This window comes from Gymnodraco acuticeps, unplaced genomic scaffold (assembly GCF_902827175.1).
Source record: "Gymnodraco acuticeps unplaced genomic scaffold, fGymAcu1.1, whole genome shotgun sequence".
In the NCBI taxonomy this organism is placed as follows: Eukaryota; Metazoa; Chordata; class Actinopteri; order Perciformes; family Bathydraconidae; genus Gymnodraco; species Gymnodraco acuticeps.
Genome location: NW_022992232.1, coordinates 2,194,840 through 2,214,437, shown reverse-complemented (window position 1 = coordinate 2,214,437; position 19,598 = coordinate 2,194,840).

The window sequence follows — 19,598 nt, the reverse complement described above, 5'->3', positions numbered from 1 at the left end:
AGAAAAACTGATACAATTCCATTTAAATCAGTTTAAAAGTTATACAACATTGAGCAAAGGAGCTTAATATAAAAACTACTGCAATAAGGTGAATATAAAAAAAAGGAAATTATTAAAAAAGGGAAGGTAATGGAAGTGTGTTTTAAGAAATTAGCTAACATCCCCTGTCAGAGCACATCAAAACATGTATGACATTACTTTTGATAAATATGTAAAGATCAGCCTCACACATATTTGTAATCCTATTTGAGTGCCCATGTTACTCTGAAACACACATTTATAATTTTGTATTTAACTAAGCTACTCCACAGTAATATTCCTTTCAAACACATTTTTTTTCAGTTTTTTAAATAAACCTCCTAAATTCTTAACGGCTTTGGTTGTAGTGATTGTTTGCTTTTCTTAGTTTGACGCTTTTCTTAACTCAACTTTCCCAGCATCAGATCCTGTCCAATCACTTCATGGAAAACGTTTGTGTATTTGCTGCAGAAGAGTAGAGGTGTAGTTTCACCATTGATGTTGAAAATGCGCCTCAGTCCACACGGGGGCTTCAGAGAGCCACCAGAGCTCACATCACAGCTACTGGGGTATAAAAGGAAGAGGAAAATCAGCCAAGATGTTAATAAAGCTCATGAAGAATGAATTATTATTGCCACTTGAGGGAGCGATGGCTGCAGGAATCTTCTCTGTCACAGCAACAATGAGGGGGAGGGGTCCGAGGGTCAGGAGAGTGTGATCGCAGCTCTAGTAAAACTATTAGGAGAGACTGAAGATATTTGTTCGGTTGCACAGTAAGGATTGTAGAAGCATCCTAAATGTGGTTTGTTTAAAGTAGCATCCTGACTTGACATGTCCTGACAGTGTCTGCAGGCCTGAATGACCTTCAGGGAATGACCTTTCTATCATAGAGCGGAAGTTTTCTCAGAGAAAACACTTTCACTGCCTTGTTTTTACGCACTTTTCTTGCAGTAACTTCGAAAATGACTGCCTCTAAAGGATCATTTGAAAGGGACACTACAGGTGAATAATGTTACAAAATGTAGCCATGAAACTTTCCCTGTTGATAACATATAATACCATTTTGTTTTATTTTATATGTTTTCTGAAATGTTATTTTTGAATATGTAAATGTCCTAATGCTAATTTTTGGTGAATACTGGAGAAATCTACACAAGCAAACAGACCAGGTGAGTAAGAAAATATACTTGTGTGTTTACTTTTCAATATTCTGACAGGAGATGTTACAAATTGACCAAACCAAACTTAACCATTGCATGAAATACAAAATCCATCTTTTAGAAGGGGTCTCTTTAGGCTTTTGGGGGTTTCCCTTTCCTGTAGTGTGTTGTATAGGTTTTTGTGCATGTAATGGTCTGCAAAGGCTCAAATCCCAAAGTTCCCTACAGAGGGAGTTTCTCTCCCACACACACACCTTTTACATAGGCGACATAGTGACATAATTGTTACGCTTCTATTGGCTAGCACTTTCACACATTGTGAAAAGAGGTGCTGCAGCACAGGCAGTATGAGAAAAATAAAGAGCTTTTTGAGCATTAAAGCAGGGGAACGTGTCACAGTAGAGGCACAACTTACAAATAGAAATAAACCTGAAAATGTGTAGAATAAGGCCCTTTTAACATGAATAACATTGAACAATATTAATTAAGTACATTACTTAGTAAGGGCGAGTAAGACCAGTTGTATTTGTTTGTGAAGCAATGTACACAATTGGATTTAAGGCCACTCAACACTATATAAATAATTGCCATAACCCATTGCAATGTTGCACAACATGAAATACATAATACGTATCACATAATCACGATTAGGACAAACATTAAAATAAAAAAATGTAGAAGATACAAATGTGAAACAAACAATTTAACAGTACTATCAAAGATAAAAGATAAGTATCATTAAAAAATGTTTGTGTGTATCAGGACTCTCAACCCAGTAATTTCAATTACGCAAGAGAACCTTTTTGAATTAATAACTTGAAGTTTTTGATCAGAATATGTTTTGCTTTGGGTTGTTCTTTTTTAATAACTATTCTTTAATTGTTTTTTTTTTTTTTTAATGAAGTTTTATTGTCCTGATTATATTAAAAAATAAATATATAAGCTATATTCCACTCTAACTTGAACTCCAAAGGTAACAGTGACTTCTATGAGAGGAGCGTCTTCTGCTCAGATGAGCCAGATCTCTGCAGTAAATGTGACTTTTTAGAGATTAGTGGGTTGGGCGGTGGGCCGACTATTAGCCTATTTTCTGGAGTGTGAAGCAGAGAGATGGAGATGCATCGCTCCTGAGCCTGGAGTCCATTTAGGGAGCCTCTGTACAGAGGAGGCATATCAATGATAAGCAGGGAGGAGGCACAAATAGGTTTTTCATACAAGCACTGCAGAATCAGAAGGGTGGATTGATTCAACTAATCATCACCTAACCAGCTATGGACACAACAAACAAATATTGACTGCACAATTCAGAAGTATTCATCATGCTGGAAAACCACCAGAAGCTTCATAAAACTGGCCTGCTTTTTTCCCTCTGTGTGATGATGTTTTGGGGTCACGCATGCTTTAAAGTAATTCAGGTTTATTACAATGTAGGACTGTATTTCGGCCCTTACATGCCAACACTGCACTCGCCTAAGTAATTGCTGAGTTCTGGGAACACGGCAGTATTGATAAAATGAATTCTGGCGTGCAGTCAGACATCAGGCGGGTTTAAACAAGAAAACAGTGCAGAGTAACTTAAAAAAAACATGTTATATGTAGTTAAACCCAAAAAGAGCCACATTTAAATGCTTTGTGATTTTCCTAAACAGCATGTTTATTGAAATCCTGTTTGGGCTACAATGTGTATGTCACCATTCTCAGTAACTGTGGTTGTATGCCTTGCCCAAACAGTTATGTTGCAGTTTACATCCATATTTGTCAAAAATGTCATCACTTTATCATTTGATCTCATTAGAAGTCTAGGTTTGTTCAGGTCACAGAGACCTTTGTCCATCAAATGTAAAGTTCATCCATGAATCAAAATGAAAGTTTGTTACAAATGTAATGACATTAACTCAAGGTGTTCGTGACATTTTGCGTCATAAAAATTGGACTGACGGGAGCTCAAAGTGACCTTTAACCCCTAAGATCTAATCAGTTCATCCTGAGTCCAAATAGACGCTTGTGCTAAACTCCCCCAAGGCTTTTCTGAGATATTGCATTCATGAGGCGCATGGGGGGACAGCCCTAACACAAAAACAAATTCATTTTCATTTGTATATTGTGATGTTATGTTTTTATACTTTAATGTTCAAAATTGCTTTACTTTTATTTTCTGTCTGAAACCAGAGCCCAGTCTGCTCTGATTGGTTAGCTAGCCGGCTCTGTTGTGATTGGTCAACCGTTTAGAGATGTCCAGCCCCTTAGCCTATCACGTACAATGTGTTGGTGCCCTAGCCAACAAAAGTGCGAGTGTTACATAGTGATGTCACTACTAGAGAAACTCCCTCGTGTGAACTCTGGGATTTTAGCCTTTGCTGCAGACCGTTCACACGTACAATAAACTATAACACACTGCAGGAAAGGAACAACCCCAGCAAAAATAGAACCTCTAGACTCTAGAGTACTTAATGCTTGAATGAAGCCATGAAAAAAAGTATGTGATTCACCACAGCAAATGAGAGAGGAAGTCTTTAAAAAATAACATCATCAAACTAACTGGCATCTGCGTTATTCATGTTTGTCATTGTTTATTCTGTGTGGAATGAAGGGAGACAGATCCAAACAGAGCGGGACGCCTCTGATCAGATACAGCTCCTCCACCTGAATCCAAAGTCAATTATGCTGCTCTGCTCGCCTCTCCTCACATTTTCTGCCTGGCTGCTGATTCAGAGAGCAGCCCCGTTCTGCTCTGGCAGAAATAATCAAAGTGTGAGGTAATCTGAGGGGACTTGTGTAAAAAAAAGAAGGAGGCACAGGGGGATCAGAGCCTCTGAGATTGGAGGTCAGCGTCGCACGGACAGGTGGGTAATTGTGGGCAGAAGATCTCTCCCTGCTGATTGGACCAGGATTCCTGCATTACTGTCTGTCAGCTGCCACCTCACATTAAGATCTTCATCCAGGCCGCCCTGACACCTTTATCTGTCCTGCAAAGCACAACAAAAAAAATTGAGATCAAAGATCCAAGTGAGAACTTAGAGATTTGTCAATACTGTGAAAAGTCTTTCTTTTTAGAGCAAGGAAAGAAGAGGTGGTGCATTAATAATCCACGGCCTGGGTTACAACATGGCTGCCATTAACAGACTGTCGAAGTAAGAATCCCCAGGAGGAACTAACCTGGCCCTACATGTGAACAAAGTAAAGATCTTCCCCCGCCCGAGAAAACAATCAGCTGTTCTGATATTCGTAAGCGGTCCCTGCTGAAAACACACCTGCTTGCTGCTTCTTAGATGAAAAAAAAGCCGTATATAGAGAAAACAGAGGAGGCGGCATTGAAAATCTTTGTTTCTACATGGTGAGCTGGATAAACTCACATTGATTTTTCTTTGTTTCTTGTTTGTTTGTTATTTTGACATTCAGATAAAGACTCACTGAGGATTAAGCAGCCCGTAGAGAGGCAGTCTAAAGATGCTTAACATGCATTATTCTTCTGAAATAAAAGTTCCCACGAGAGTTTATTTGCAATGTGTAGATCAGGGAAATTCTCTTCAAAGTAACACTCAAGCTGAGGATTATGAGGCCGCTTTTTTGGGTCGAGTTTCAATTTTTTTAATAATGCTTTGTACATTCAGGAGAACATCGTAGCTGATGCTTCAGAATATCGAGGGTTTGAGATGTGACTGACATTGATGCGGTTTGTGGTTTATTCTGCGGGGAAATACTGATGAATTTAAATAACATAGTACTGAGAAAATGAGAGAACAAGATGTAGCAATAATACAAAAACAACTTTTAATTTGTACTTTTAACTGCTTTAACATAACTATCATAACCTCTCATGCCTTGCAGATGGCGGCGAAGAGGCTTCTCCTGACAGGAAAGGAATTATCTAATAGTATATAAGTGATCATTATATTATTGACTGAACATATTTTACTTCCCTCATTTAGTCAGGCTATTATTTTAGTGGTTCCCGATATTATTCATGGCTTTCCTGCAGAAATCACGTGTTTATTGTTTAAGCGCACTTCCTGAAAATAAACCACAAGAAATCATATGAAGCAGATCATCTCTCTGCTGTATTTATTGAACCATTGGTATAATAATGAGCATCATGCATGTCTGTTATAGTAATTGACGTTCTGCTGCAGCCAGTTATGTATTCATTAATAAAATGTGTCGTGAAATAAACACGAATCAGGCCACAGTGACTCATTCATGTACTGTAATAAGTAACATGTCGTTGCTGTTGCAGTAACTCAACAGCTCCAATGTATTGATTTTCACAATCCAATTATGCCCCTGAATCTTTTAACAAAAATCCATAATGGTCCTCTGTGACTTATAAAAGCATTTTCTAAACCCACTGATTACATTTCTTGGCATTTATTTGTCACTTAAAAGTGCACTTGCACCTTATTTAAACAATCTTGTTTGGTTACTGCATTATTCCAAACTATTTACACGTTGTAGCATATTATGTATTCCTTTAATATGTATATTTTCATAACCTGGTCTGCCTCCACTTACAATGAAGGCCAAAAAGGTTAAACATCAACAGAAAAAAGCAAATGTTGTCCAAATGCTTGCGATACTTTGTACTGTATTTATGAACTACTAATCTGTTTGTTTAGCTTCAAGCTAACGTTAGCACGCTAGCATGTTGATAATTAGCAGTTTACTTTCTTAGTTTGCCGTGTAAGCATACTAGCCAACACATCCTCAGTCCCAGGTCGGCCTATGTTGACGTTATGTCAAGGTCCCCTGTGACGGCTTTTTCCAACGCAAGGGGGGCGGCCCTTAGGGTACATTTTCAACCTTCCGGGATGTCCATAAGACATACTGAAGCAGAAGGGTGCGCTCAACATCAGACCAGTCTCGTGCCTCTGCTAGACGCTCAAATAACACAAAGAAAATGTCTGGGTCCTTTTCGTTGAACCTCGGAACTATCCTCAAATTAACAGCAATATCAAATGCTTGATTTACAGGAACCTGACCTACAGTCTCTGCAGCTCTCCTGGTCTCAGATGGAAGCTTACCTTCACTCATCAGCTCCAATCTATAGCGCTCCAAGTCTAGTTTTTGTCTAACCTGAACTTGAGCCATCTCCGCTACCTGAAGACGGGCATTTTGTCTACATTTTTCGACCTCCACATCACGTTCCAAGTGTAGCATTAGAAGCTCTTTCTGTTCTTTAAATGATAGTCCAACCCCAAGTCCAGACATGACTGGAACCACACCTGAAACATTACTTGACTCAATTGACTGTTGGGAGGTAGGCCCCAGAAAGACAGACAAAACACTTTTTTCCACTAACTGTGCCTTTATTTCTACCAACAACTCCTCTTTATTCAACTTTTTGGGAAGTTCAAGACCGTAATGGTCAGCCACTCTCAAAAGCTGATCTTTTTTACAAGTACCCAACAAATCCTCATTTGGGGACTCAACAAAATCAATAGAAGCCATTTAACTGTTTACCGACCAAGGCAAGATTTTTCCAGCAGTAACATATGAAAACCCCACTCCTCTGGCTAACTACCTTACCAAATGCTTACTGACTCACTCAACCCTAGTCTTCGTGTAGAATTGTGGGAGGATTTTAAGCACAAAAGCCCCGTGACCCAGTTAATTCTCAGCAATTGAAAATCACCTAGGCAGTCATGGAGTGCACCCGAGCAAATGCTCTCGCCACTTACTACACAAAAATAACAAACAAAAACAAAAAAAGGTTCAATGGAGACAGCTTGTGTCTCTCATTGCTTATACCTAACAGGAATAAGGGTTCCAAACATTTGACAGCCTTTAACACAAAACAGCAATACCGGAAAACATAGCTTGCCTTGGACAGAAACACAACTGTGAGTAAGACCAACCTGACCTATTTTCCCCTACAAAACTGAGAGTCAACCAAGAAGCTGTGTGAACACTCCCCGACTGAAATAGGTCACCATGGCCTTTATCCAGCACCGGAAATTATCCCGGACGAGACCCCACTTGTTACAACCTGCCTTAGGCTGGAACAAATAGGGAGGCCACACAGAGTTAAATGCCAAATATCTGTTTATCTAACAGGTTAAAGAAAAACACCTCTGATGAATAGTGTACGTAAGACTCAGACTGTCAGTAGTGTCAGCAGTGTGTGGGTGTGTGGAAGGTAGTGATGTTACGTATTGCGCCGAGGCTTCGGAGCGTGTGTCGAGTAATCCCCGAAGCTTTTTGTGAAGCCTGTATCGAGGCTTGTATCGTTTTGGGCCAGTGACGTCATCGATGACAAACGAAGCCTCGCTGCCTGTCGATACCACGTGACTGCTTCACGAAGCAATTCAGCCCATGGATGTATAATAAGAACCATATTACCCCTCCTGTACCCGGGCCCGGTGACACGATGGAATCAAGAGAGCTCAGACCCTCACTTATATAGAGGTCGGAACATGTCATAAGTATAAATAGATACAAGCATAAATAAATGTAGGAATAAAAACATGAACAAATAAATGAATAAATACAGGAATAAATATGTTGCAGTGTTTTCAGGGAGCTTTAGTGTGTGTGCTGTGGCTCAGCTAGAAAGCAGTTGACTCATGACCGCAGGGTCCCTGGTTCAGCGACTGAACAATACGTATTTGTTGTTGTTTATAAAAGCTACAGCTAAATGAGATAATGTAGTTAATAAATGTATTCTTTGATATGGTTTAGCCTTTCTCAGGCTACAACATGGTTACGTTTAAGAATATTATTAAGGAATACAAATCCCTCTTTGCAATGTTTACCAGCCTCCTTAGGCTTTTCAATCACAATCATTAAACTGAAATAAATACAATATTGTTAACATGAACATATGATTTAATGTTCGTTGTTTAGAGTTATTATAAGGCTTTACTCATTGGGAACTCGGTATGAGATAGAGCACACTGTTGAGATGTCCAATCTGCCTGTTTTACACACTTTGACCAACAGGGGGGTTTGTGTTCAAATGAAGCCCATGATGAAGCCTCATGAGATGAACCCTTTTGCGAACCAATTGGCTGGAAAGCTTCAAAGCTTCATAAGGCTTCATCTCACCATCACTAGTGGAAGGGTGTTGTAGCATGTTGGAGGGTGCATCAAACCTAACACAGGCTGTAGGCTGAGGTTGCTGCAGCATGCCAGGATCAGAATCAGAGACTGATCCTTGCAGCCGGGCAACCTTTATACCTTCTTGAGGCTCCGCCTCTAGATGGGCGGGCAAAAACAGGACAACACTCCCAGTACCTGCAAGGCAGGGAGCACAGCCAGGCAGAAGGGGGGAGGGGTCGTCACACTGAACTCAAACCTTTTGTCCAGATGTAGAGGCTTTGCCATCTAGGGGGGCCAAAGCACATTAAACTTAATAAAAACAAGATGGCGTTCATCTCGACTGTCATTCTACACACTGCCCAATGTCAAAAGAAGCAAATAAGTTACTAAAATAAACATTATTATTGAAATGTGTATTTATGCTTGTTTGTAGTATTAGATGGCAGACATCTTGAACATTTTGACTGCAATTTAGGAGGTATCTGTTTGGACATTGGGACTTTATAATTGTTCTTGATAACAGTTTACACAGACCGATATGTTAGTTCAGTCAAAAGGACGGTTCCAGGTGTATTTGAAATGTAGTTTTTGCACAGCATTGTTCAGTCATTTAAATAAACATTGGTAAATATGTTTAACACTGATGTACATAATCCCACTGTCCCCCTTCTAGGACATCCTGTTCAAAGACAATACAGTATGAACACACAGTTAGTCTTACATTTTGTAGGCTACACGTAAAAGATTAAGTAAGACGAAAAACATATTCTGATCCTGAAAATCCACTCCCTTAACAGGAAAATAAACCGTACAGTAATTGGAGTAAAGTTGTCAGGAGAATACGGTGACATGGAGACAAGAAATGTGCATTAGGCCCACACAGAAGTGTCCTGCAGGAGAATCGGTGAATAACCAGGGGATCTTAGTGATGTGTGAAGGTCGTAGCATCATGTGTGACAACTTCTTCACACCCTGTTGGCTTTCAGATGAACTGTAGGAAACACGTTGAACACAGTGTTAGGAAAACACTGCTAGCTTTGGTTGCAGCCTATAGAGACAGGGGAATGTAATATTAATGTTGCATGCATTGTTTTTGTTCTGACTCCACAAAACTGGGCTTTGGAAACCTGGATGAAGACATTGTTGCCAGCTCCTGTCTGCCTGCTGATTTGCAGCAATTAGCTGGAGCATTGTGGACGTGTGTCTGTGAACTGGAATCAGACGGGAGGAGAATAATGGAAAATTGCACATCAAAAACATTCAATCTGCACTCGATGCAGGCGCTATGACAGAATAAGACATGTTAGTCTGTCCATCCTAAGGAAAGAGGAAACAGAGAATACATCTGCAGCTGTTTTTAATGTGTTGCAGCAGGAACAGCCCAGGTGGATTTAATTACAATCACCAGGCTGAAGTCCATTTAGTTAAACAGGTCCTGTTTGTGCACGCTGGCTTTTCTGGCAGAGCTTAATGAAAATGTGATTAATTACACCTGTGCTTTCTTCTGCCATAACAAGACGTCATGAACAAGACAAAACCATTTTTACTATGGGGTTTATTTAGAAAGATAACACAGGTGTTATTTTAATTTAAAGAAGCCAAAAAAAACGATATATTTGTGTGTCTTTCAACTTGATTTGAATCTCCATTTACACTTGAATTTCGTCTGTTGCCATCGGGGCGAAGATATGCTCTACCTGCTCAAAGGACTAATCGCTTTTCTAAATCATTCATCCCTTCTGCACTCAAACTTTTAAATTCTTGAAAAGGCTTTTAACTTGATTCTTTATTTATTTATTTATTATTGTGATGCTTTGAACTATTTATAGTGTAAATTAGAATTATTCACATCTGTGCTCCCGGGTGTATCTGTGTGTTTTTTTTTTTCTTCTTGTATGTTCCTGCCTGTGTACATGACATAAGCTGCTGCTCATAACCAATTGCCCCTTGCGGGATTAATAAAGTTGTTGATTGATTGATTGATTGACTTCCAATTGCAATCATTTCTCCACTTTCTCATGCCAGCTCCGAGATAATTCGTTCAAATTAGATAGCTATTTTAATCTGAAGACAAACCAGGATGTAATAAAATGAATTGAATTTGTGGTGAATCAATTAAATCGAACTAGCTAAATTAATCTGCGCTAATGTGCTGCATGGTGAACAGAATTTGTGCCGTTGACCAATAGAAAACTTTCAAGATGCTGAAAGACAATGCAAAATAGAGGAAGCTATTATAGCTTTCTAGCTGTAGTCTGCATATTTAAGATCATACTTTATTTAAGTAATCTAGTTTCATGGTGATATCCATAAATTAGTCAAAATAAGTGTTTTTTCGTACTCCAAGCTAGAAATCTCCACTAGCAGCACTTGCATAAGACAAACTTTCCAGGGAGGGTAATAATAGGGAATTATTCAGACCTCGATAACATCACATTTCTTTCTTTAAATCTGGAAAGAATGGATTTTTTTATTGGCTGCTATTTTCTGATCTGTGAATCTATGACCTTTGACTGTAAATGTCAACAACATTAAATAAATGTTGACCTGGCTGTATCCAATGTTCAGATTTCTTTTCTGGAAATGCATGCATATTAGCACACATTTCATAAAATAACAAAACATTTGGAAATGGACAATTCCTCATTTGCATATTTCAGATATAATAAAAAAATTAAAAGGTTAATAGACAAATAATGTAATCATCTGGGGAAGTGATATGGTCATATTAGTTAGGTAACCTATTCACCTGTTTTCCAAACTGTGTGTTCTTTTAAAGATTTATTTTCCCATCCATCATTACTTTTGACAGAACAAAATGGAGAGCAATGGTAGACAAAATGAGGGAAGTAAACACACCAGCAGAGATAACATAAAAATAAGCTCAGGGAGCTGTGACTAAAGTAAAAATGATTTAAGAAAACAAAGTTTTAGCCATAAAAGTTTACTAAACTGCACATTTTGAGACACATTTATCAAGGTGTTCTTAATTGTGTCTGCTCTGTCACTGCCTTATTAACTTGACTGATAGCAGAGTTTTTTTTCTGTTGTGCTCATTAGGAAAACACCTGAGTGTTGTTTTCTCTCAGGCAACAATGAGTCATATGGGAGGTATTTTGTTTCCTTTTACATTATGTTTTTTAAATAATCTAAAACCCAGAACCCCATGTTCTGCTTTGGCTGAGGTTGAACCGATCAAACTCAGACGAGACTCAGCACAAAGAGATGACTGAAAATGTCATCAGGGCCATTTTACAGAAGGAACTACACATAATGAAAACGTCAATTATGCTAAACAGAGAGTGAACATAGGGAGGCTTGTTAGCAGGCATGTCACGAGAGACATGAAGGCATCTCCCAACACAAAGCTTCTACCCAATTAATAGTGTTCTTTAAACTGTCTGCGTTCACTCCTCTGACTCCAACCAAACAGCCTGTGATCAGTTTGTGCCTCGTCTCCTCATTTATTCTGCCTCCCTAACGAGGACTACAGGTGCATGAAATGAACCTCGTTTAGCGCAGGAGTGCATCATCAAGAAGAAACGGCAGCAATTAAAAGATGTCACGCAAAGCTTCATATCGTTTCATTAGATGGGATTAGTTATATTTGAAAATAAAATAACTGAGCTTTCTGTGAAAAAATAAACACTTCTGAGCTTTGGTTGCATGACATGGCATTTTTTGAAAGCATTTTTAGGGGTTAAACGTTTGCCTTAATCCACAAAGGAGCTTGTCATTTATATATTTTTCTAATTCCACAAAATTTGAGAAGCAACAATTTTACCTGACTCTTTACCCTGTCGGCTAAAGAATTACTTTAAATAAATGTTCAATAACGTTCTTATACAAACATTTTGTCATGGATCACTGTCAGAAATGCTGTCAGTGGTAAAACATGTAATACATCGTACAAAGGAGCACATCATCCTTGAAATTATTTATGAAAAGTATGAAATTGACCAAAAAATGTGACCTTCTTTTCATTTGTGCCTGTTACGTGCCAGGCAGGCTGTACTTGTGGTTTTCCTTCCCTCCTGCTTTTCTCTCTTCTCCCTGGCCGTTTCTCAATGTCGAGTATACCTGCTTCAGAGCCACTATTTCAAGCATACTACGTCATCAAGTGGAGCCGAAGGACTGTTTAAATGCATGTTAAATGTCCAGCATTCTGCGCCGCTCGATGACGTAATATACTTGAAATAGTGGTTCTGCAGCAGGTATACTCGACATTGAGAAACGGCCCCTATCTTTTCTACAGCTGATCAGTACCTGCCTGTGCACCTGAGTCTGACGGCTGATTGGATCCTCTCACCCTCAGCTGGCCTATCAGCGGCCAGGGCCGACCATAAAGGAGGCACCCAGGAAGCCTTCTCCCTCTCTCTCACCCTGGGCCTGTTGCTGACTGAGGAGCCTGAATTCGACTGTTGTTAGAAACTGATACTACCTTGTATTTTCTGATCTTTGTGAATGTGTGTGTGTGTTGAGAGGTGGAGGAGTTAGGTAAGTCTGGGGTACCCTGTACATTTCTCATCACGTAGGTAACTAATGTTAAACACACTAGGTTAGCGGATTGTTGCCACCCCTGCATGTATTTGCTTTGTCCAGTTCTGAGTAGTTTAGTTAGTGAGGGTTTTTGTTTGAGTTTTGGTTTCAGAGGATATATGTAGAGATAGGCCTGGTTTTGTTATACTTATTTATTATTTGGCACAATCTCCTTTGTCTCCTCCTCCTCCTCACTTAAAGAGAATCTACGGTCAGTATTCTTTGTTGCACAAAGAATAAACCTTTTTGTTAACCTTTACGCTGACTCCCTCATTTTATTGGTTGTTGTGTGTTATTGTCTCCATGGGGGTGTACTACGAAGCAGGATTTTCGCTTAGCCGGCTAACTTCAGGGAAAACTCGGGGTTTCCAGTCCTACGAAGCTGGTTCTCTTTTTAGCAGGCTAGATCTCCATGGTAACTTATGCTGTGCGGCTAACCTGGTCGGGACCAGGTTAGGTTGCAGGCTAAGAGCTCAACTCAGTGAAAGCACTGCCTGCTGACCAATCAGAGCTCAGTGTGCAGAGTTTAAAGCGATCAAGACATATTACAGGAGAAAGGAAATACAGAAAAACTGCCATTGCAGGAAAGACGGCCGGCAAAAATCACCGACTAACGTGAACATTAATAGAATATCACCTCCCATCTTCAGAGCAATCTGACTATTATAACATTCTCGGAGACTTCAACCTCCAGACGGGGAAGATAGACGAAGTAACATCTCTGTTAACCGCCTTTGCTTTCTCACTGTCTCCATCCCCACCAACTCATAAAGCTGGCAATGTCCTTGATCTCATATTCTCAAGGAACTGCGCTACTTCTAACCTCTATGTAAACCCGCTCCACACTTCCGATCACTTCTTCATTTCATTCTCTCTACCACTTTCCAAACATAACAAACTAATCTCTTCTCATCCTGCACCTGTCCGCCGTAACCTTCGTTCCCTCTCCCCCTCTACCTTTGCCTCATCGGTGCTCTCAGCCCTCCCTTCCTCGGACTCGTTCCAACTACTACCTCCAAACTCTGCTGCAGAAACTCTACTCTCTACTCTCTCATCCACTCTGGACTCTCTGTCCTCTCACATCTCGGCCGGCTCGTCAGTCCCCTCCTGCTCCCTGGCTAAATTATGCACTGCGTGCTAATAGAACCGTCCTTAGGGCAGCAGAGCGGAAACGGTGGAAATCCAAACACCGTGACGACCTCCTAACCTATCAGGCTCTCCTCTCCTCTTTCTCGGCTTCGATCTCTCAGGCAAAAAGCACTTTCTTTCAAGATAAGATCCAATCTTCCTATTCCAATCCCAAAAAACTATTTTCCATCTACTCCACCCTCTTGGACCCTCCAAAAGCCCCTCCCCCCTCCTCACTTCTGTCAAGCGACTTTGTTACCCACTTTGAAAAAAAGATTGATGATATTCGCTCTAATTTTTCTGACTCACCTTTATTCACCGCTGGGCCACCAGACCCTCCTTCCACCCACACACTAACCTCCTTTTCCCCTCTCTCTCCAAGTGAGGTTCTTACCCTCATTACCTCTGCCTACAGGCTACCACCTGTCCTCTGGACCCCATCCCTTCAAACCTCCTTCAGACTATCGCTCCTGATATTCTACCGTTTCTCACCCATTTCATCAACACTTCTCTAACTTCTGGTCACTTTCCAAACAGTCTCAAGGAGGCAAGTGTAAACCCTCTCCTAAAGAAACCCACTCTCAACCCGTCAGATGTTATAAACTACAGGCCTGTCTCCCTACTCCCGTTCCTGTCTAAATCACTTGAACGCGCTGTCTTTAAACAACTCCTGTTATCTCCATCAGAACAACCTTCTGGATCCGCACCAGTCTGGTTTCAAGGCAGGTCACTCCACAGAAACTGCTCTCATTGCTGTCACGGAGGAACTTCACACTGCCAAAACTGCATCCCTCTCCTCTGTCATCATCCTGTTGGACCTGTCTGCTGCATTCGACACGGTGAATCATCAGATCCTCCTTCGCACTCTCCAAAAACTTGGAGTTTCAGGCTCTGCACTTTCCCTCCTCACCTCATACCTCAAAGACCGTACCTACAGGGTGACTTGGAGAGGGTCTGAGTCCGACCCTTGTCAATTAACTACAGGGGTCCCTCAGGGCTCTGTTCTTGGTCCCCTCCTCTTCTCCCTGTACACAAACTCGCTCGGATCAGTCATTAGCCCGCATGGTTTTTCATACCACTGCTATGCTGACGACACCCAATTAATTCTGTCCTTTCCCCGCTCAGAGACCCAGGTCGTCGCACGCATCTCTGCTTGTCTAGCTGACATCTCTCAGTGGATGTCTGCTCATCACCTCAAGCTCAACCTTGACAAGACTGAGCTGCTCTTCCTTCCGGGAAAAGATTGTCCCACTCTTGACCTAACAATCAACATCGGCACCTCAGTTGTTTCCCCGACTCAGACTGCAAGGAATCTGGGTGTGATCCTAGATAACAACCTGTCCTTCACTGCAAACATCGCTGCTACAACCCGTTGCTGCAGATACACGCTTTACAACATCAGGAAGATACGTCCCCAGCTGACACAGAAAGCGACGCAGGTTCTGGTCCAGGCTCTCGTCATCTCACGCCTAGACTACTGCAACTCCCTCCTGGCTGGTCTACCTGCATGTGCCATCCGACCTCTGTAGCTCACCCAGAATGCAGCGGCTCGTCTGGTCTTCAACCTTCCTAAATTTTCCCACACCACTCCGCTCCTCCGCTCCCTTCACTGGCTTCCGGTAACTGCTAGAATCCACTTCAAGACACTGGTACTTGCTTACCATGCTGCCAATGGATCTGGCCCTTCGTACATCCAGGACATGATTAAACCGTACACCCCAGCGCGTGCACTACGCTCTGCATCAGCCAAACGACTCGCTGCACCCTCGCTGCGAGGTGGACCCAAGTTCCCATCGGCGAAAACACGTGGGTTTGCTATCCTGGCTCCAAGATGGTGGAATGATCTCCCCATTGACATCAGGACAGCTGATAGCTTGCACATCTTCCGGCGCAAACTGAAAACTCATCTCTTTCGACTCCACTTCGAGCGATAGATTTATTAACAAAGCACTTATATACTAATAAAGGACTGGCTTATCTAAAGCCAGTTGAGTAGAACTTGAAATGTTTGGCTCTATGAAACCTGATGTACTTATATGATTCTGTTTTCTTCAAGGTTGTGTCTTCCTGGTCGAATGTACTTATTGTAAGTCGCTTTGGATAAAAGCGTCAGCTAAATGTAATGTAATGTAATTAGCGTTAAGAAAGCTTACTTAAATATCTGCCACGACAGAAGTAACCGGATCAAAGTAACATTACGTACAGTCCGTGGCATATCACATCATAATGTATCATATATTTCCTTATCTGAGTCAGCTGAGCCGTATCTGGCCCAACAATCACAGTGTCACATACTGTATGCAGAAGTATTATTTTAAGCAACACATTAAGTTGACGAAACACTCGTGTCTTAGACGGGGCAGTGATATCATAAACCTGTTAATGTATGCATTCAAACACTTTTTCTTTTACCAGCTGTATTCACTTTGCAGGTGCAACTATGTGGCTTTTATCCTGGATAAAGTGTTTAAGTCATGGATGTTTAAAGTTTAACTTCTTCCTATTTGTCTAATATTATAGTTTACTTTTCATTCAGGAAGTATGACGCTGCGCTGTCAGTATGCTTCTCCATGTTTGTGATTGTTCGAATGCTCCAAATACCACCCCTTTCATGTGAACACGCACCTAACTAGATAGGGCACGGCTGGCTTGAGCGATCCACTTGATAACCCGCGTCGTAGTACAGCTTAGCGAGAGCGCGTATGTTTTGGATTAGGCCAACCGGCTAACTCAAACATATCCAGGTTAGGTTGAACTAGCTTTGTAGTACAGGCCTCTGGTCCCCTAGACCTTAGTGGGAATTGTCTGAAACTATAAAACACATTTCATCATATCAGGTGAAAATATTCACTACTCAGTTTGTTGGTGATGTTCATACTGTACCTGTGCTCATTTTTTGGCATTCAGTAAAATCATTTAGCCTTAAGATGTTGACTTTTAAACTAAACAAAACATCTTCCTTCATCGCAACTGCGGGCTAAACACTAACCTTTGCTAAGCTTGTTTCTTTCATAAATGAGGTTCGAGACGTTTAGGGTTTATTAACCTGGAGCCGAATTAGTCCCCTGCTCTCCAAAAAAGATGGATCTTAAAACCCTGAATTAAGCAGTTTTTCATTTAAAATCAGTGTTCCTCTAACGCTGTTTTTCTATATATGCTCATCTTATTTCTCTCTGAAACCTATGATTCAGATGTACAATGACTTAAAACCTTAATTTTGTGTAAGTGTTGAAAAACAACCAAAATCTCAAAAGTATATTGTAAAAATGTGGTTTAGCATGGATGCAAATTAAATCATGACAACCCTGCTGCTGCTGCATGAAAAGGGTTACATAATTATTACATGACACTAGAAGAAACACAATTAAACTGATTTAAATTACATTTATCTAGGTTTTTAAGTAAAACATATGGGATAATGTAAGTACAAAACTTAAACAAATGTATATCTTCAGCATCATTTTAATGTGAATTGTTACTCAGTACAACTTAAAGGGTGTTGAAAAGTTCACCCAAAAGGAATTTCATTGAAAAGTATATTTCATAGATGTGTTTTTAAATGTTTTTTTTCTTTTCCCTATTTTGTTATATGCCATTTTGAACAGGTGCTGCCTATCGTCCCAAAATGTGACATGCTTTCGTACTCGTCTAAATATGCTGTAATTGTCGCTAATTTCCTATAAACCACATTAAATGCAGTTTCCCTTTTGATGTGAGTGTGATGGAAGATCCCTGCTGCCATCAGGCACATGTAACAAGCACATTATTAAGAAGCTCCAATTACGCCTCTTATTCCACACTGCACATCTCTGGGTGTCAAAACTCAGCGTTTTCCACTAGCCTTCAGCTTCCACGTCCGCCTCCACAGCTTTGATTTCCCTGCAGGCCGCTGTGCAGTCCTGCTGCATTTATGCTTCAGACGAAGGCTTCCCTTCCTTCTTGATGCTACTTCACACCTGTGAAAAAAAAAGAAGGAAAATCCATGCAAGTTAGAAGAACATTTTTCTGAAAACAAGAGGGCTGTGATCTTACATTCTTCCCTCCAGAAGGAGGAATGTGAGCATTTCCTTCACAAATGCTAATCAGCAGTGAAGTGAGCAGCCGGGGAAATAGATTGACAACGTTTCTATACTGCTGTGCAGGAAAAGAAAAGGATAATCACGCTCTGCAATGGCTTCTGTGTGGAGATGCCGTGAAGAGATAAACACATCCCTCCTCCGGGGAATAGGCAGAAAAAGACAGATCTGCCTTATCTCCTTTAACAGCGACACACGTGAGAGGTTGATTTATTAAGAAGATAATGAAGATGTCAGGACCTTTCCTCCAACATTAAAGAAAGTATACCTAAACTCTGGAATATTATTGTGATTAAATTCACATTTCTTATGTTTTATTCTGATCATTCTCAACTGTGCTAAAGTAGTTCGGAGTGTGTTTGCAAATCTGATCTGACACACCATTTCCGAATAAATGCAGTGATTCGGTGCTGCTGTCAGGGACAAAAGGGATTTAGTGATGACAAGTGTGAAAACTGAAGCATGAAATGGTTTTTAAAAAACTGCTTTCTGACATGTTTTAAAACCAAAGAGTGCCATGATTGCCGTTATTTCACTGTGTACAGTAGATGACATTTAAAGTGAAGTTGAGCATGAATAAATGTTAGTTTTTCATTTTTAACCCAAACTTTTACATTTGCTTTGGTTACATACGGGAAACAAATGTACAATTAAGGTTGACTGTCTTGCGTAATGATGTTTAGTGTTTTCTTTTGGCCACTTCTTAGCAACAGCTTAAAGAGGTCCTATTGGGCTTTTTGCCGTTTTCCCTTTCCTCTAATGTTATAAAGATTTTTGTGCATGTAAATGGTCAGCAAAGGCTAAAATCCCAAAGTGAACTCCCAACGTTTCTATTGGCTGGCGCTCCAACACATTGTACATGAAACGCTAAGGGTCGGGAAATCTCTAAGTGGTTAACCAATCATAACAGAGCTGGCCAGCTAACCAATCAATTTGGGTTCTGGTTTCCGACAGGTGAAAAGAGATGCTGCAGGACAGGCAGTATGAACAAATACATTAAAGCATGTACACTTATCACATCAGAGGCACAGAATACAAATATGAATCTGAAAAAGAAAATGTCCTCTTTAAGCAACACAGTCTCACTCCCCGATAGTCCAATAGCGACGCTTGGTCAGGGTCCTTTGGTGTACAGTTGTGACGCACCGAGTTTCCTTCAGCCTCATAAACGGACACAAAGAGCTTTCAACTCATTGCAATGTATTCCAATCGGCAGTGGTATTTGACGCTCAGGGAAGCACCGCATCGGTCCATGTCGGCGGCAGTTAAAGGCAATGTGAGCGTCCATTCCCATTGGTTAATGGAGAATTTTACACCCCGGAAGTAAGTATTCTCCTACACCATGCGCTTTGCTCGACAAACCCAGTGATTAGTCCTCAAGCTCTGTGATTGGTTGACCACCGACTGTATTCCATATGAAAAAAAACGTTTCGTAAAAGATAAAATCATACTCTATTAAGCTAGTGCTTGCTTTACTCTTTGAAAGTCATCACATACATTTATTGTAATAAATGGTTCGGCTGCATTAAATATTACACATCTGGCTTAGTTCTTTATTTATCTACAGAGATTGGGCCTCAGAATAGACCGAAAACTATTCTTTTACCGTCCTCTTTTAATTTCACAAAAAAGTTAGTAGTAA